Here is a 21,034-nt window from a genome sequence, read left to right on the forward strand (position 1 = left end):
GGCAGGCCCCACATCCTAGGAATCAGCCTCCTCACCGAAACCACTACAATCCTTGACCTCCTCCAAATAATTTCCGTCCTCGGGAACTACCCAGGAGACCCAACTACACACCAATCGGTGAACCCTATTCCACCCTATTCCCTAAGCTTGTCCAAATGAATTTGTTGCAGCCCATACCACCGAACGGGCAGAACCCGGGATCACCATCATATCAGCGGGGTGTCAGATGTGCATACCATTCAGGGGTAGAAGGGCACGACACCAACGACTGTTGGACATTGAAACAAGCTGTAGAGAATCTATTAGACCAAGGGAAGATTGTGTTGAGAGACGAGGATATCCCAAATGTGACCAATAATCCGCTGCCCGCCCACAACAACGGGCCGATAGTTGGGATGATTTGTGAAGACGAGGAAGATGATCCGGCACTGAAAGCCATAATTGCTATTGCTGATACAGAAAAAGGACACAGGGTAACTCCGGAGCAAGAAAAAGGAATAAGTGATGTATTCAAGCAGGCCTCCATGGTATGGGGGACGATCAAACAACCTCAGCCGAACGAGCCAGTGTTTGTCGGACGCATACCACAGGAACCAAAATACAACAAAGAGGAAGATGATAAGGTGTCCCCGCTCGACGAGAGTGAGGAAATATGTTAGGCAACAAAGGAAAAGCTATGCGAAATGCACATGGTCCAGCCAGGAGAGGGCACTAGCACCGTTGAAGTATCGTTCGTGGGGCCAAGCACCAAGCTTCAAAACTAGAAGGCTACACCATTCTTGACCAAACGGAAGTCCTAATGAACCTATCTTGCCACTTTCTCTGCATCACGAGTAACCCCCGAGGGTGACTCAGATGTTTTTCTTCAGTTTCATGTTTTTAATTTCCTGAATGTCGACCTTTTTCCTTATCTTCCCCAAAATGCCAAGAAATGAAATCATGCTTGATTACTCACTTTCTTCTTCTATGTTTTCTTTTGTGTTCTCTTCAATTCTGATAAATGCAGCTTTAAATAACATGACATGTTTGCGGACTTCATGCCCGGATCACGAGAACTCCGATCAGACTTCAAATAATGAGTCAAAATTTGAGATATAAAGAATTTGAAAAGTAGGAACAACTAAAGAAAATTGGTTCATGGTTTGGAAAATGTCCGTCACTAAAGCAGAGTTTGAGAGCAGTAAATGGGTTTAGACCCGTACAGAATGATAACCTTAATAACTGCGGTTTGTCACGGGCAATTATACCCAGAAAGAATGGTCCATACGTCATTGAAGAACGTTACCAAATGGAGCATTTGTATCTGGGGACGTCGAAAGAAACGACGTCAGCCTTGCTTGGAAAGCAGGTGCAGCGATATGTCTAAATCACTCTGGCGATATCTTTGCACAGTTTGAGATGACGAAGGCTTTCATTCTCGCTACCCAAACACTATCAACCCTTTGCAAAACCCATTTGAGCTGGTTACTCTTCTTTGATTACCCTCTTTGGAACCTGAAAATATTGTTGAAAATAAAGTGAAAAAAAAAACAAAACAAAACAAAAACAAAACAAAAAAACAGAAAAAAAAAAACAAAGTGTGCCTGAACTACGTTTGACTTGATTCCGAAAGGATACGTAGGCAACCTCTCCTTGGGGTTCAGTCACACCAATAATAAATCCAGGAATTCCCCCGAAAGTAAAACTGGGGAAGAAGTTATAATAATTCGGCAATAATCCCACCCAAAAGTTCCAAGTTGTAGTTCAATCCAAATTCTTTTCACCCCAAACCTTTTTTAAGTCCTTCTGATCAATCAGCAAAGCATTTCAAAATAGGAAGATGGAATTATTTGGGTCCAATACAACAAAATGAGGAGAATAAAGATGAGAGAGTCTTGTCGGTGAAAACCTTTGGGCACCGTGAGGCGACGAGAGAAGAGAAATTGAAATGAGAGAGCTTGTTTAGTAAAAACTCGCAATGACTAGCAGGCGACAGTAAGAAGAGAAATGAGAGAGGTCGACTAGCGAAAACCCGCAAAGGGCGTTTGTCGGCCAAAAAGATGATTCCACCTCAGAAAGTCCTGGCAAGATTCCCGGGTTTTTGAAAAAAAAATAGATCTATTTTGATTCATGAGGAAATGCAAGTTCTCGGAGGTCGGGCATCCAGTCCAAAAGGCATGTCATGTCAGTTTGAAACTGGCATACACTCCAGATAAGTCCCTCTTTTCTCCCCGAAAGGGGCGTTTCTCTTTAAGCTTATATGTTCTCATTTACATAGTTTTCTTTGAGTTCTTTTTGATCTAACTCTTAATTCCGTAGTAATCGCAAAGAAAGGTGGCAGGACCGGTTTTACAGGGCTCCGTTTGGCGAGAGTCGAATAAAATGTACAACCTCGGTGGCGCGTCAGTCCCATCCCGACTGGCCATGATAGTCGATTTGCTTCCAAAACCGACAAATCCCCACAGGCTATCCCTTGTACAATTCCCCAAAGAAGTCCACCCCAGCACATCCCCAGCAAGTTTGCTACAAAAAAAAAAAAAAAAATCCCCAAAGAGTCTCCCTAATAAAATCCCCACCAAAAATCCTCAAGCAGAACGGGACGGAAAAGCCAAAGCCTTATAAGACAAATCATCACAAAATCTGGAAACGCAAGTCTGAGTAGTCCAAAGGTTTTCGCATGTGAAATCCAATCAATAGCAGAGTTTCTCAACAAGAATTGGGCCAAGACAGAGCAATTGGAACAATCAAGGCCCCCAAACCAACCGCCGTTGTCAAACTAATAATCTTTCTTTGTTTAAGAAAACTGAGACAGGTGCGACACAAAGCGGCTGTGCAAGAAGCAGGTGTAGCCTAAAGGAGATAAAGCGCGCAAGCATTGAAACAACCCTGCAGCAGAAAACGACCAAAGGTAAGTTTCCCATAATATTTTCATGCATTTTGATAGATCTCCCTGGCATAACGGAAGGAACTTTTCCTACCCAAAACCCCCGGCATAACCCGATGAATCTTCCCGGCATAACCCGATGAATCTTCCCGGCATAACCAGATGAATCTTCCCGGCATAACCCGATGAATCTTCCCGGCATAACCCGATGAATCTTCCCGGCATAACCCGATGAATATTCCCGGCATAACCCGATGAATCTTCCCGGCATAACCCGATGAATCTTCCCGGCATAACCCGATGAATCTTCCCGGCATAACCCGATGAATCTTCCCGGCATAACCCGATGAATCTTCCCGGCATAACCCGATGAATCTTCCCGGCATAACCCGATGAATCATCCCGGCATAACCCGATGAATCTTCCCGGCATAACCCGATGAATCTTTCCGGTACAACCCGATGAATCTCCCCGGCATAACCCGATGAACCTTTTCGGCATAACCCGATGAATCTCCTTGGCATAACCCGATGAATCCTCCCAGCATAACTCAATAAATCTTTTCGGCATAACCCGAGAACCTTTCCATGCAATCAGCATTAGGGTTTTAAACCCTAAACTGAATTTTCCTTTTAGTCAGCTTTAGAGTTTTAAACCCTAAACTGAACTTTTTCCTTTCGGCCAGCATTAGGGTTTTAAACCCTAAACTGAGCTTTTTCCACGCAATCAGCATTAGGGTTTTAAACCCTAAACTGAATTTTCCTTTAGTCAGCATTAGGGTTTTAAACCCTAAACTGGATTCTTCCTTTGTTCGGCTTTAGAGTTTTAAACCCTAAACTGAACCTTTCCCCAGCTAGCCGGTATTAGGGCTCCAACCCTGAACTAAGCATGCATATCCTCTTTCATCAATTTTATGAACTTCCTGGTAAATAATTAACGAAATTTTCCTAGTGAAACTAGGGCAGAAAATTTCGTTCGTTTGTTTGTTTTTCCCCGCAGGTCTAACCTCGAGCCACACGGATCGAAATGACCCACGAGATGAGTCTCGACTCAAAATCAAAGAAGAAAAAAAAAGACAAAAGAAGACATCCCGAGATATCAGAGTAAATGGAGAGCAGATCGACTCCAACATTTGACTAAGGTCCTAAACCCTGCCAATTGCGTCTCACTCAGTATCCCAGAGGTTAAACAAATCGCCGCAACTCGCAAGCATCAAGATCCAGATCGGAGTCTACAAGCAGAATCAGCTAAGACCCAAGATCAAGTCGTAAAAGAATCATAGATAGGAATCTTGTAACTAGCAGTTGACATACACATAAGTAGTTAGTTCAGTTTCTAATTTTCGTTTGGTTGTAATAAGGCGGTCAGTGACGCGGCAGTGACAACAGCAACAGCAGTAGCAGCAAGCATTGCAATCCCATGGTAGTCCCAGCTACCAAAACTTCTCGAACTACATTGACCTGATTCCTGTTTAGCCCAGGATATGTAGGAAATCTTTGAAGCAAGATTCGGTCAGATCTTTCAAAAAAATGCTTCATACGGAGTGGTCTATAGGCAAAAATCGCTCATACACGCTCACTTTGTCTTTGCACGAAAACCCTTCGTGTTTCCGAACAAAGAGGGGCAGCTGTGAGCACGTGATTTTTGTTTCACACGACAATCGCTCCAAAAAGAAATAAAAAATAATAATTGGCCCTGCTGTACAATTTTGGATTTCTGTGCGGCACCTTATTGATTTATTTGTGACTTCGGCCCATTTTTATTTATTTACTTTATTAAAATAAAATTCAAAAAATATATGTATCCTGCATAATTCGAACTGTAATCCGGTCGTTAAATAGAAAATCATGAATAGGCATCTTCGTCCGTGATTTTATTTGGTTTGACTTTACCCGTTTTTAGTGTGTGTGCAAATAATTGTATTGAGTGTGTATTTAATTTTAATTTGATTTTTTGGCTTAGTTTTGTTTTAAAATAAATAAGAAAAAGGAAATAAATAAATAAAAAATAATAAAAAAAAATAAAGAAAAGACCCCTTCCCTTCCGGACTTGGGCCAATTTTAACAAAATTGGCCCAAACAAACAGCCCAAGACCCAGGCCTGCCCGGTCCAGGCCACCTGATGCCCAGGACGTCCAAACGACGTCGTTTGAGTCGTGCCTGATCTGGGCCGTTGATCTCAGATTGATCAACGGCCAAGATCAATCCCCCGTAACCCACCAACAAACCCGACCCGTCTCACCCGGACCGACCCCAAACCTTTATCCTTGAAACGACGTCGTCCCTGGTTAGCCAAAGGATCCTGGCCCTTCATCTCATCTCATCCAACGGCCAGGATCCATTTGCTCACTAACTATATAAACTCCTAACACTACCCTGCCCCCCCTATCCAAACCCCAGCCTTCGTCGTCCTCACCACAACCCCCAAACCCTAGAGCCGCCCTAGTATCCCCCACCATGAAAACCGGCGGCATGAACGCCGGTGACCTTCCCCTTAACACCATAGAACCCCCTTGATGTCTTGAACCCAAATCCATCAACCACACACCTCGAATCCTATCCCACCTTCTCGAATCTTCATTTGAAGATTCGAGTCGGAACCCAATCTACACCGATCGGCCCTAAATTCATACCAGACACTCCCCAGACCCCCCTCGTGACCAAACCATACTTGGTTTGGTCCGAATCTAACCAGGGAAACATGAATCCCGGATCTGAGTTTTTGGAACTTTGTAGTTCTTCATCACTGGCCCATGCCCGTCCGAGCCAAAGAGATTAAGGTCTAATGGACCTTAATCGAAGTGTTTCTCATCTTAGAAACACTTCGATTAAAGTCCGTTCAGCCTTAAGAAAGGTCTGTCCAAATCCGAGTTCAAACTTTTAACTTTGCAAGTTTTAAGGTGAGTTTGCTTTCTTTCCTTTATTTGTTTTAGTCCGTGTGATTTGTTCATGTTTTGTTTCAATTTGTGTCTTTAAATTTTACCACCTTCTGTTTGACCACTTTGCCTGAACCACTGTGTTTTGTTTGAACCCCTCCTATTCTGATAAGACATGTGTATTGGTTGTATTCCAAGTTTGTACTGACTAACTGATTCCTCAAAGTATAATTCTGTTTAATCAGTATAAGTCGAGTCATGTGTCCCATGCTTTTGAATGTCTGATTTTTGGCTACGTTTGTGTATGTTAATGCTAATATAGTCGAGTCAACATGTGTCGTCAATTAGTTTCAACTGTCTGAACAAAGTTAAATCGATTTGCTTCTGTTGAACATTTGCCTGAATCAATTAAGAACCAGTTTTGTTTACTTATAGCTGTTGGATTGTTTGTGTTTAAATTCTGAATTGGAAGGCATGTGCACTCGTGCACAGCATGTGCATTGGTGCACCTCATGTGCTTTGTGCACAGCCTGTGGCCTGCATAAAGGTCTTTGTTTAAATTTAAAATGGTTTGACAGCATATGCTGTCAACAATCCTACTGCCCATACTTGCTTTTAGTTAAATAAAATGGAAAAGTTAAATCTGCCAGGGAATGATGGGGGTTAATACTTAAATAACTAATTGGAATCTAAAAATGAAAAAAGGGCACATGGGAGGGGTACTGTTGATATTCTAAACAGGCTGTTAAAAGGAGTAATGTGAAGGCTTATAAAAGGGAGAGAGATACAGAATTAGGAGATAGACATATACAGAATTAGAGGGGAGAAAGAAAATACAGAGACTGTGAGGAATTTTTGAAAGAGAGAGCTGAAATACATACAAATAGATACACACAGAGCATATAGGAGAATTGGAAAGAGGGAGGGGAATACACATTGAGAGATAGATATACACACACAAACAGAAAAGCTGGGAAAGAACTTTGTTTGATAACACAGACAGACAAAAACTAGAAGTTGCATTCTTAGTTGCTGTTTTGATTTCACTGGTTTTGATATGTTGTCCAACACTGATTCCTTCTAAATCCAACTGAGTCTGTTGGTCGTTTGTTGGTCTATTCTGAGATTTGGTCTAGCTGGGATCTAGATTCTACCTCAATTGTTTCATCTGTTGCTGCTGCTGTTACTCTGATTCCTGTTGCTGCTGATCTTCCCTGTTATTCTCCTTTTCTTCTGTGCATTTCAGCCTTCCAGGTACACATTTCGAGTCCCGTATTGATGTAACTAAAACAGTTCGAAAGCATGAAATGAAAAGGTTTGAAGAAGTTCAAGTATTTGTTGTGATATTTACGGTACATTAACGGGTTTGTAAAAAATTTGATTAGTTTATAATTCAATAGTTTGAAAGCATGTACTGGCACTCGATTGGGTTTAGCCCTTTGTGTTTTAGTTTGATAGTTGTTTGTTAATACGGGGTATGTATACTCCAATCTTATACAATGCTGTTTCTGTTTCATTTAATCTTTTTTTGGTTCCGTTAGGCAATACATAGGGTCACGCTCAAAGTCCCATTAGTAACAATGTCCAGTAACTAAATCCTTTAATCTAGTCTAAATAAGTTTGGTTAAGTTCAGCTCAAGAAATGTTCGGATTAAGTGTTATATTTCATTAGCTCGTATGTGATTCCTTGTCAAAATAAAAGCATTGTTCCATTAAAGTATAATGTTTCATTAACTTTATAGATAATTAATCATAAGAATCCGGATCAGGCCAAAGCATATAATTGAATTAGCACATACCTTTTCTTCTAGATTTAGAGACAAACGCACTAGAAATATAGTCACTGTAGGATACTCTTCTAAAATAATGAGACGAGTCTCGCCAAATAAAAATGCAAATTGCGGGGCCCTCAACAACTAATCATAATATTTAGAATTCAGGCTAGGCCGTTTAGTGAATCTCATGGCCTTCTCAAAAAATAATAACGCGTTAGACTCTTTAGGCGCGACTTAATTAAATCATATTCTTAAATTCGGGTGCACATTGATGTGACCCAAATCCAAATCTCAACGAAGTCAAAATGTGTTGACGATCACGGGCGCATTGATTGTGACGTGGTTCGAAATGCATTTTCACGACGTTGCAATTCTATAAAAATAAGTGATAATGATAAAAGCGGTTCAAACTTAATAAAAGCACATAAGTCACAACATGTATTTAAATCAGATATTTAGCCATTATAACAATTTAAGCGGCCGTGCTAGAACCACGAGATTCGAGGGTGCCTAACACCTTCCCTCGGGTCAACAGAATTCCTTACTTAGAATTTCTGGTTCGCAGACTTCATTTGGAAAAGTCAAATATTTTCCTCGATTTGGGATTCAAGATAAACCGGTGACTTGGGACACCAAAAGCCAAACCTTTCCCAAGTGGCGACTCTGAATTAAATAAATAATCCCATTTCGAATATTGTCACTTAAATTGGAAAAACTCCACCCGCGCATCTAACCCCTCGGGGCTGGGGGCGCGCAAAAAGGAGGTGTGACACAGAGAAGTTACATATAGATTGTATTAAAAGTATTTTCATTACCATCGAGCTATAATCGATGGGTAGGCCCCTATTGGGCAACCTCTGATCAGATGGTATGTTATATGATGATCCTACTGTGGCCGAGCGCTTATAAGCGAGCCCAGTTGGTCGAGATACAAAGCCTAGTATGGTCGAGCGCTTATGAGCGAGCCTACTATGGCAGAGTAGATATATATATATATATATATATATGTATACCGAGCCTTACAGGGACGGACAGCTATTTTACTTACTATATTGAGAGAGTTGAGTCAGTATCAGCAGGTAAGCTTATCTTCAAATTATCTTTGACTTCCAGCTACTTGCAGTTATTATATTATCAGTTCAGTTTCAGCTTTCAGTATATTGCCTTACATACTCAGTACATTATTTCGTACTGACGTCCCTTTTCTGGGCGTGCTGCATTTCATGCGTGCAGGTTAGACAGACAGAAGAGCAGATATATATATATATATACCGAGCCTTATAGGGCCGGACAACTATTTTACTTACTATATTGAGAGAGTTGAGTCAGTATCAGCAGGTAAGCTTATCTTCAGATTATCTTTGACTTCCAGCTACTTGCAGTTATTATATTATCAGTTCAGTTTCAGCTTTCAGTATATTGCCTTACATACTCAGTACATTATTTCGTACTGACGTCCCTTTTCTGGGGGCGTTGCATTTCATGCATGCAGGTCAGACAGACAGACGAGTAGGCCTCTTCAATAAGTGTTGCCCAAGTTCATCTTGATCGGTAAGCTCCATGCCTTTCGGAGTTTCCGAGTCTAGAGCCTTATGTATATCTTGTATATATATGTATATATGTCATGAGTAGGTCGGAGAGCCATTCCGTTCACAGCGTATCCATTAGTAGAGGCTTGTAGACATATCTTGTTAGGTAGTGCAGTATGTTGGGCTTTCAGGCCTTGTATGTATATTTGGTTGGTTTGTCAGCTGTAATAAATATGATGGCCTTGTCGGCCAAATTGTATATTGAGAGTTAGTTAGCATTCGCAGTTGTCTTGCAATGTGGCCCATGGCCAAAGTATGAAATCACATGTTCAGAGTTCCTTAGTCGCAAGTTGGTACACAAGGATAGGTGAGGCACTGGGTGCCGGTCTCGCTCCCAGGTTCGGGGCGTGACAATAGTGGTATCAGAGCAGTTCTATCCTAGGGAGTCTACAATCCGTGTCTAGTAGAGTCTTGTTTATGGGTGTGTCGTGCACCACACTTATAAGCAGGAGGCTACAGGGCATTTAAGACTGTCACTCTTTATTCTTACTCTAGATCGTGTGGTAGAGCTCACTTATAAGAATCCAAGTCCCGAGCTTCTATTTTTATTCATAATAAGACGATACCTACGTTCAGAAAGATGATCGATCAGAGATATAGCTGTGAAAGTGTTAAATTAGAGGAACTCGGCTTTGTATCATGCTTATGATAAGTAAATATGAGGTTTTCAGCAGATCATGTGCGTACTAAAAGGTGTAAGCCTCTTCATAAGGAGCCTTAAGGCAAGAATGTCTATCCACCTTTATGGTGAAATACAATGAGAGATTAAAAGGACAAATACAAGTTTCAATAATCAAAAGAAGCAAGATGAAGAAATGTATAAGGCGCCCAATTAATGAAGGTTAACAGCGTTTATAATTGAGGCATAGGAACATAAGCTTTTTGAGTTATATTCAATAGTAACAGAGGTATATACAATTGGTCGCACCCCTTCCAAATATTCCCTATAGGGATTAACAGAAGTAGTATAAAAAGATATGATGGATGAATTGTTTGCGTCAGTTGACATTTTTGAAGGATATTGCAAATATGCTAATAGATCACTTTATGAGATACCTAGATGGTGCACTCTAAAATAGTGTAGCCAGGTATGAGTACTACAAGACAGGCACTATAAGCCTTGAAGAGATAAATATTACCTTAGTGTGGCTCGCATCACTAGTAAAGCGAGAACGTTAAGCAAGTTGAAGAGCCACTAGATGGAGCAAAGGAAAGCTAAAACCGAAAGAATGTCATATTGAAGTTTTCACAAGAAAAGGGATATGCAGAAATATTAGCAGAGTAATAAGAAGAGAGTTAATGAAGCATTATGAGTAAGATATGATACACAGATAATAATGGTAGGTCAAAAAAAATGATGACAATGTTACAGAACCTATAGTCAAATGAAGAAAGAGAGGAAAGGTGATGGGTCTTAAGACAACGAAAGAGTATAGGCCATAAGGTTATATCCTCATTTTGAGAAATAAGTTCGTGACTCCAACGCGACTACAAGAGGGGAGAGTTAATCCCGAGAGTAACAGAAATTAGTATGGACTGGTAAACAAGGTAAATTAAATATAAATTAGGGACTGAGTGACTGATGATAGTCCCCATCATAAGAATTTCAGATTTTGTTTTGCCAATAATAGAATGGACGACAAAGGAAGATTCATGAGAAATTCAGAGAATGGTCATTTAGGAAGACGCTTCCCTACAACAAGCAATGTGAGTAATGTTCAGCTTAAGGGACTGTATGTGCCAGTTATACTAAGTTTCACCCTCGTGAGTAAGGAATTTTGGTATCCTTAGTACGGAAGGATTACTGCAAGGCGAGTAAGGGTCATCGATGATGTGAAAGGATGCCAAAGATGAAGAGGTAAAACATTTATAGGTAGATCCTCATAGCTTCAAATCTTAGTACACCCCTAAAGGGGGGAATATGGAGTAATGTGGCATGAAGTCAGAATTAAGTAGTTCTAGTGACTATGGAATGGTAAAGGAAGTAAAGGTTCCTGCCTGAAATGTTATTGATAAATAAGGAGCCAGCGTGAGACGTAAGTTAAGACCATGGAAATAACCCAAGAAAGATTACGAGGAATATTAATATGAGAATGGGCCAACGAGTAGTTAGTAGTTGGTCAGCAAGATCCCAGTTATGGATAAACATGGGGTTACGGACGAGTCATCAGATCATGTAAGATAAACATAGTAAAATCCAACATGGAGAATTCAGCCTCAAAGAATATCATTATAATACTTGAGATATATTCAAACAAGAGTCGGGGTAGTAAAAGGTACCGTATGAGTGTTACGGGAATAAAAGAAAGTTTCACTAGGAAGACAGTCAAAATATCAGTTCAAAAGCAACCATACAAGCACAAGGGCATAGAAGTAAGCATTTACGGATGATTATAGGCGAGTAAGGACATAAAAAAAAGTCTATAATAAGCTCACAGCTTTACGAGAGTCAAGGGTTCTCCCTAAATACTACAACGAAAGACTAGATGAAGAGATAAGAAAGAAGGCTTCAACCTAAGCACAACGACCTAAAGAGGAAATGGTCATGTAACGACAATCTCGTACATACATTGTAAGCATTCCAAAGGAAAATGGCACCTACCGTGGCTAATGAATGGGAAGTAATAACTAAAAGTAATATTCGATATCATATGAGTTGTATGAGAACTCTAGCAAGTGTGGGCACTATGATAAGCTAAATATGGACGCAACAAGGGACAGAAAGACCAAGAAAAGTAATAGCTTACGTTGAAAGAAAGCTAAGACAGAATGAAAGAATTATTTGATCAATGATCCAGAGTTAGTACGTTATGGATACACTCAAGATTTTGGAACATTATCCAGGCAGCATATTTGTTGATAATCACACAGCCATAGAAAACTCCAGTATAAGTTAAAAGAAAGAATTAAGCCCAGGGCATAGACAAAGGATTGAATTATTAGAAGATTGTATCATGGATATTCCATAATGCCCATGAAAGGCTAAGGTAATAACTGATACCATGAGCCATGGATCGGAAGATAGCTTAAGCCTACGTTAAGGCTGATCAGAAGGAAAAGGGAACTAAAAGATTACATCACCTAAGTAAATCAGGAGTCTGATTATTGGACCTAGAAAAAAATATAGAAGTTGTGCTTGAGAACATGACAGAATCACTCTTAATATTAGACGTTCAAGAGAAATAACATAACAACCATAATCTATAATGGCTCTACAAAAAAGCTAGTTAGAAGAAGTACCAACCTCATAAGAAGTCAGTAAGAAGCTCCCATCGAATTGTGTATGTAGCAGAGGTGCGAGTATTATAATAGAGCTTCAAGTTATGGACATGAATTACACCTAGGTGGAAGCGAGGTCAGGAAAGAGATAGAAGATACGATGTGAAATTTTAAGGTAAGTAAGGTAAAGGTGAACAACGTACGAGATACTCAAAGGTAAAAGATTGTGAATAATCCATACTTTGGATAGAAGGCTATAAGCACGGGGATCCAATAACCAGGAGTGATAGCGGTATCGTCGGCGACATGTCTTCCAGCCTATGGTTTCTAAATACTAAGAGATCTAGTTAAGAGAGTAGAGAAAAGTTGGAGACAATGTGATGTCTCGCTGGACGTTCCAGAATAACATAAGGAAATCTGTGGTGCAAGCAAGTTAAAGGAAAGTTGCAAGTAGTATAAATGGATATGTATAAGTCGCAAGTTAAAGTATGGTAGAGTGACAAAGTATTAAAGAAACATGAGTAAGGATGAGGAAAGGCAAGTGAAAAGGTGACGAGCATGGATAAGTCCTCGAGATTTAGTCCATGGAAATAAGAGAGGTCATGGTTTCTCTAAGTTAGTGAACGTTCAGTATAGCCTGAATGAACTAAAAAGAGTCTAAGATTAATAATATTTAGAAGGAATGAAATGCTGACCTGGTAATAAAATGAGGGTATAATTGTGACAGATAAAGGATGACGTTTGAACCTTCGTTTGAATAATGATTTAAAAAAAAAGAGAAAAGATTTCGCTGGCGGCGCGAAATTAGGATACCCCTATATGGTGAATCACATTAAGACACTATGAAATACGATTATGGGAATCACTTCGAATATTCCTTGATGTAACGTAAGCCCTAGTGGCAAAGTATTGCGTAAGAAGTCTGAAGTTATCAGTGGTATATTGTAGATCAATATTGAGGTGAATCAACAATGGATTAACAAAAGTCACAACGTATGAGATAAGATTGGGCCGTCATTCTAAAGATGAGCAGTAATGAGAAAGCATTAAAGGACATAAATTTATACATATGGAACAAGCAATGAGAGTAAGATGGGATTTGGTAGCATACCTCAGCAACGATAAATTAAAGTAAGAGTTATAGTAGTGAATTCATATGGATAGCTAAACGGACCTACGCGATGAGATATAGCAATATTCGTGAATTCAACGAAGTACCGAGCGAAGAACTTCAATATACTCATATATTCCCAAAGGGACATCTTAGCAAGCTCTACATATGAATCCTAGAGATTGGGCACACATACAAGGTCAAAATTATACATGCTGCATGATGAAAGGTAGTAACAGTTACGAGATTGGAAAGATTTCGAGTACAAGTTGTGGTGTGAGAAGGAAGCCTAAGGGGGGAATGCCCTAGAATTTTGGACTCATTCACAGAACATTCTCCTAAATGGAAAGGGAAGTTCTAAAGTATTCGGAAGATATAAGTTATGAAAATGATAAGTGCGTCAGTCAACATTCGAGGATGAATGTTCCAAAGGGGGGAATAATGTTACGCCCCACAATATTAAGTCAATGTTATGCTCTGCAGTAATATATTACGATTGATTTTACGTCCTGCGGTAGTAAGTTACGACAGTGTTGTACCCATCGGTATTATATTAAAGTGATGTTACGCTTCGCAGTAATAAGTTACGACGATGTTGCACCCTGCAGTAATGTACGTTGAATTTGTCGTAAAGTAATTGACATCAGTCCAAGGAAAAGATTATTTGAGGATTATAAGGATTATAAGTGATGAGTAAATTTTTGAAGTTAAGAGGGTAAGTAATATCAAAGAAAACGAATTTTGTCGAAGTTTGGCATGTTGGGGTAAAATACGGCTCGAGCTAAATTACCTGATAATTATGAACTAGTACCATGGGAGGTACCATATGACCACGGTAGTACAATATATAAAGTATATATATGAAGTATTTTAGAAATAAGTAGAATATTAAGTAATTTGAGATAATTTTTAATTACGCGTGTAATTGGTTAATTACCGGATAATGGGACATTACCTAGTTAATTAATAATTAGTGATTATCTTTGGATAAGAATTATAAAATAAACGTGGCAGCCTCCCCCTGTAACTTAAGATGACTCTTAAAGCCATTAATTAGGTGGCAAAGAGATGTGGACTTTTCATTAATTACCTGCATGTTTTAATATGCTTGTAACGGAAAGATTTGGAGGACCAGTTGACACCCATTTTCGACACAGTAGATAGCAAAACTAGAAATCTAGGTCTTCATAAAAGTTATAGATTTATGTCTTTGTGATTTTTTTTAACAACAAGATTTTGTGAAGCCAAATGAGACCTTGATCAAACCTGCATATAAATAGTCAAATATTAGATTTAATGGATTACATTAGGGGGCATATTGACCACCGTAGTACTTGCATTAGTTCTTACAATTGAAGTTGCTCAAAGAAAGTCCTATCTTTGTTGTACATTGATTCAACATATTGGATTGAGTTGACTTGGAAGTAGATGAAGTATTTCATAAAGGAACAAGTGCAGTATTTCATGTTTTCATCCTAGTATAGTCCACAAGCAGCCCATTTGGTAAAAGGCCTTTCAGAAAAGCTCAACTAAACAAGAAAAGGAAGAAAGATATTTTTTCGCTCAGGTATGTTAAGGCTAAGCTCTTCTTTCATTTGGCATGATCTCGTCATTACATTCACATACCGGAATTTATGTATATTTTGCTAGTCTCGCAAATTGCGTATATTTTCTAGTGTTGTAAGTTATAATATTCTCCTTATCGGGAATTCTTATTCAGTTGAGTATTTCCTTCTTTCAGTCAAGAGAGCAGAGAAGTTACATATATACTGTATTAAAAGTATTTTCATTACCATCGAGCTATAATCGATGGGCAGGCCCCTATTGGGCAACCTCTGATCAGATGGTATGTTATATGACGATCCTACTGTGACTGAACGCTTATAAGCGAGCCCAGTTGGTCGAGATACAGAGCCTAGTATGGTCGAGCGCTTATGAGCAAGCCTACTATGACAGAGTATATGGCAGAGCAGATATATATATATATATACCGAGCCTTATAGGGCCGGACAACTATTTTACTTACTATATTGAGAGAGTTGAGTCAGTATCAGCAGGTAAGCTTATCTTCAGATTATCTTTGACTTCCAGCTACTTGTAGTTATTATATTATCAGTTCAGTTTCAGATTTCAGTATATTGCCTTACATACTCAGTACATTATTTCGTACTAACGTCCCTTTTCTGGGGGCGCTGCATTTCATGCGTGCAGGTCAAACAGACAGACGAGTAGGCCTCTTCAATAAGTGTTGCCCAAGTTCAGCTTGATAGGTAAGCTCCATGCCTTTCGAAGTTTCCGAGTCTAGAGCCTTATGTATATCTTGTATATATATGTATATATGTCATGAGTAGGTCGGAGAGCCATTCCGATCACAGCGTATCCATCAGTAGAGGCTTGTAGACATATCTTGTTAGTTAGTGCAGTATGTTGGGCTTTCAGGCCTTGTATGTATATTTGGTTGGTTTGTCAGCTGTAATAAATATGACGGCCTTGTCGGCCAAATTGTATATTGAGAGTTAGTTAGCATTCGCAGCTGTCTTACAATGTGGCCCATGGCCAAAGTATGAAATCACATGTTCAGAGTTCCTTAGTCGCAAGTTGGTACACAAGGATAGGTGAGGTACTAGGTGCCGGTCTCGCTCCCAGGTTCAGGGCGTGACATAATAGCAACGAGATTTTACGATTCTAAGGGAGTACGGTGCAATCTTTCTCAAGAATATCATACGAATTTTTCCCTACTTCGATCCTCTGTTACGTGTTCATCATAGAAGACGTGTGTTAGAGGAATTTTCAAGAGAATAGATCCAGGTATGTTAAGGTTATCCCTTTTTTCTTTTGGCATGATCCATACGATATGAGCGAAACGTGCAAATGCACAAATTCTATTCTCGAATTTCGATGTGTCATAATATTATATCATTTGTTCATGGGTCTCAGAATAATATGCAGTTGGAAAAGTTTATCTAGAAGGAATATCGAGATTATTATTTATTTTTCATGCATTTCACTCATTTATACATGTGCATTGACCCATGACCAGATGACGTTATATACGCGTATATATATAAATATATGTATATGGGATATGGGAAAAGGTTACAGCGTTATATACGCATCACCCCCTGATCAGCTGGTATAAGATGATGATGTTGCCCATAGTGGCTAAAATATGATTCAGACGGCATTATATACACATATGTATGTATGTATGTATGTATGTATGCATATATATGTATATGGGATATGGGAAAGGTTATGGCGTTATATACGCACCACCACCTGATCAACTGGTATACGATGATGATTCTGCCCACAGTGGCCGATATGATATGATGGGATGCCCTCAGAGGCTGATGATGTTATGAAACATGTATCTATGCACGACATGACATTCATACGCATATGCATGACGCTAAAAGTAATTTATGATTTGCAAAGTTATTCAAACTTACAGGTTGAGTCATGTACTCTATATGTCTTCCATGTCTCTTATGTATTTATTTATGTGCCTTACATACTTGGTACATTATTCGTACTGACGTCCCTTTTGCCTGGGGACACTGCGTTTCATGCCCGCAGGTCCCGATAGACAGGTCGAGAGTCCTCCAAGTAGGCTATCAGCTCAGCGGAAGATGTTGGTGCGCTCCATTTGCTTCGGAGTTGCTCGTTTGGTTAGTATGATTTAGACGTGTATTATTTGGTATGGCGGGAATCTATCCCGACCTTTATGACATTTATATATTCTTAGAGGCTTGTAGATATATGTCGTATACATAAAAGATTGTACGGCCTTGTCGGCCTATATTTTGAGTTTATAAAGGATCATGTTGGCCTATTAGGCTCGTATATCACGTGTATATGATGATGTAATAAGAAAGATACGTTACATTGGTACTCAGTTGAGTAAGGTGCTGGGTGCCCGTTGCGGCCCATCGGTTTGGGTCGAGACATGATTGTCTGGTGAGATCGGGTTGCGCGCCGCAACAGGAGGAATAAAGGTGATATATTGAGGAGTAATAAGGGTAGATTGTTATTTTATGGTGGGATCAGGTTGCACGCCGCAATAGGAGAAAGAAGGGTGGATTGATACGGAGTAATAAGGATGAATGTTTATATTGCTACTATTTATATGGTGGACCGCATCAGTTTATTTTTTATGTATCCTTCTTCTGTTGTGAATTTATTTTGTAGTTTTGCATCTCACCGAAGGATTGGTCATAGCTGAGTATTGATAAGATATTTGAGTTCCATATCCATTTTTGCTGCAAGCTACTGTTTCATTTTGTCTCGTACTTACTTTTCATTTTATTATATACTGTATGCAGATTATATTGTAAATGACTTGCCATAGCCTCATCACTACCTTGTCGAGGTTAGGCTCGACACTTACCAGTACATGGGGTTGGTTGTAATGATACTGCACTTTGCACTTTCTGTGCAGATTTTGGAGTTCGTAGTGGCTGATCAAGAGGTCGGTTGCAGGCATTTCATCTAGGAGACCCAAGGTAGTCCTGCTGGCATCCGCAGGACCTGGCGTCCCCTCCTATGTTCTACATTCTTGTTTTCATTTCTTTCGAAATAGATGTAATTTCTTTCAGAATAATGTTTAGATATTCATAGTAACTTCGTGGAATGTGACACCAGTTTCTAGGTGGTAACAGTTTCAGTATTATTAATAGTATATAGATAACTGGTTACTTATGTACTTCCACATTTATTTCAACTTGATTTAGCTTTGCTATCTATAAAACGTAAAGTAAAAAAGGTGAATGAAACTAACGTTGACTTACCTAGCTAGTGCGATGTTAGGCATTATCACGGTCCCGATAGAGGGAATTCCGGGTCGTGACAATTAGTAACGTCCATGAAATGGACATTATTACATGTACATTTTCCTCTATTCAAATTATACAACTATCAAAGCTTACAGTCCAATATTATCAATGAAAGTCACACTCATATAATAAACTATAAAGGTAAAAGGTTTAATTTTTTGTTTTTGGGGTTTTATATTTTGATAGAAAAGTATTGTAAGTACATAAAAAATGTGGGGAGATAGTCACTATCAAAACTTAGTTAAGGTTGGAAACATGTCACATTTTGGGCCTAACAAAGTAAGATTCTTTTTTTAAAAAAATGTTTTATACAGATATAATTTTATTCTTTTTAACATGTAAAAAGATGTTCCTACAGTAATTGATAGGTTGTGATGTCTATTTTTCCACCTAGAAGATCTTGTAGGTAGGATTCACCTTATATTAAAATAAGATAGAATATACTTAATTGCAAGTGGCAGGTCTAGTTTATTATAACGACCTGACCTGTCGTTTTGAACATTTACGTTTCGCTCGCCAGTTCTCGGTCATGGCTAGCCCCGTATGATGTATTATAACTTATGTAAATCGCCAGCGTTGTTTTTCAGGTTAATCAGAACAGATATGGAAGAATGATTCTCAACTTGAAGCTTTAAATTTGAAAGGTTTAACCAAGTTTTGACTTTTTAGTATTTGATCTTGGATTTGGATTTTTATGGTTCGAATAGCTTCATTAGGTGATTTGGGACATAGGAGCGTGTTCAGAATATAATTTGGAGGTCTGTGGTAGATTTAGGCTTGAATTGGCGAAAATGAAAATTTGGCGTTTTTCGGTCAATAGTGAAAATCTTGATATAGAGGTCGGATTGGAGTTCCAAAAATTGGAGTAGGTCCGTTGTATCATTTGTGACGTGTGTGCAAAATTTCAGGTCATTCAGATAAGGTTTGATAATTTTTTACATCGCTTGCAAAATTTGAAAGTTTTGGAATTCTTAGGCTTGAATCCGTGGGTGATTTGGTGTTTCGGTGTTGTTTTGAGTGTTTCGAAGGTCAGAATAAGTTTAAATAGTGGTATATGACTTATTCGTATTTTTGGTTGGGGTCCTAGGGGCCTCGGGATAATTTCAGATGGTTTTCGGAAAAGTTTGAACTTGAGGAAATGCAGTTGGTGTACTGCTTCTGTCATATCCGCACCTGCGGATTAGGGACCACAGGTGCGAGCTCCGCAGGAGCGGAATGGAGGCGCAAATGCGTGGAGGACCGCAGGTGCGGCTTAGTAACCACATCTGCGATATCGTAGAAGCGGTAAGGCGACTGCAGATGCGAAGGCTGGCAGGGTTAAGTGGAATCCGCAGAAGCAGATACTTTTCTGCAGAAGAGGAAGCGTAGGTGCGCTTATGGCATCGCAGGTATGGAATCCCAGAGGCAGAAACTATAAAAGCCTCACTTCTCAATTTTCAGTCATTTTTCCACCATTTTGAGACGGGATGGGAGCTTTTGGAGGGTTTTGAAGAAGGATTCAAGGGGAAACTTGTTGAGGTAAGATTTTTGGACTTGATACTCGTATCTATGATGATTCTTAGTTGATTAAGAATGAAGTTTGTGGAATTTAAGGGTGAAAATTGGGGAATTAGGGCTTGAAATTGGAGAGTTTAAATTGGGGATTTGAAGGGCCATTTAAGGTCTGATTTTGATGATTTTGGTATATACAAACTCGTGAGAGGATGGGGATTCTAGTTTGTAATTGTCATCGGATTTCGAGATGTGGGCTCAGGGGCCAGGTGTGACTCCGATTCGGAATTTTTGGTTTAGTTCGATTAGTTTCGTGTGGAATTCGATCCTTTAGCATATATTGATAATAATATACTGATTTTGGTTAGATTCAGAGCATTTGGAGCCCGAGTCAAGAGGCAAGGGCATCGCGCGTTAGAGTTTTGCCCGGTTTGAGGTAAGTAATGATTATAAATGTTATCCTGAGGGTATGAAAACCCAGATTTCACATTGTTGTACTATTTGAGGTGACGCACACGCCAGACGGGGGGCGTGAGGGACGTGCACCATTGGGGTTTGTAACAAGGTCCATCCCGTAGCAACTATTAAGTTGCGTATTTGACTGAAACTATTTGATATTACCTTATGTTAGAAAGTATTACTATATTTTGGGCTGAATGCAATATCTGGGCCTCGTGCCAACTGTTTGGACCCTTAGGGGCTTTCTTTATTGAAATTCCTACTATTTTGATTTAATAATTATACTCAGTCATGCTATATTTTACTGATTTCATAACTCAATCTTATTTACTCTGATTTGATGCATAAATGATATTTTGACTAAGCATCATGTTTTACTGGTAGCCCGAGTGGCTTGAGAGGTTTCTGACTGAGTAAGACCGAGGGCCTGTATTGTGAGGATATTATGGGATCAGGTTGCACGCCGCAGTAGGTTGTTACTGATTAATGATATTGTGAGGCCGAGGGCCTTATTAATTTTTTCCACGAGGTGGCTTGTTATTATGAGGCCGATGGCCTGACTGATTTATGCCACTAGATGGCTTGTTATAGCGATTGGGCTGTAGGAGCCCCTCCAGAGTCTGAACACTTCCAGTGAGCGCGGGTACCCTAAGTGAGTGATATGATGTTGCTCGAGGGGCTTTCCTTGATTTATGTTTTTGCCTGAAGGGCCGATTACGCATGATCGTAAGGTAGCCCGAGGGGCTGGTTCTGACTGATGTTATGCCCGAGGGGCGATTTATGGTACATGTCTTGCCCAAGGGGATATTTATGTTTT

The 21,034-nt window shown here is 39.6% G+C and overlaps 1 pseudogene; it reads left to right on the forward strand.

Annotated features, from left to right (window-relative positions):
- The first annotated feature begins 395 nt into the window (after window positions 1-395).
- LOC107769171 (cytokinin dehydrogenase 3-like) overlaps window positions 396-21,034 on the forward strand; it is a 42,635-nt pseudogene continuing 21,996 nt past the window's right edge.

The sequence above is a fragment of the Nicotiana tabacum genome, chromosome 22 (assembly GCF_000715075.1).
Source record: "Nicotiana tabacum cultivar K326 chromosome 22, ASM71507v2, whole genome shotgun sequence".
NCBI classification, from domain to species: Eukaryota; Viridiplantae; Streptophyta; class Magnoliopsida; order Solanales; family Solanaceae; genus Nicotiana; species Nicotiana tabacum.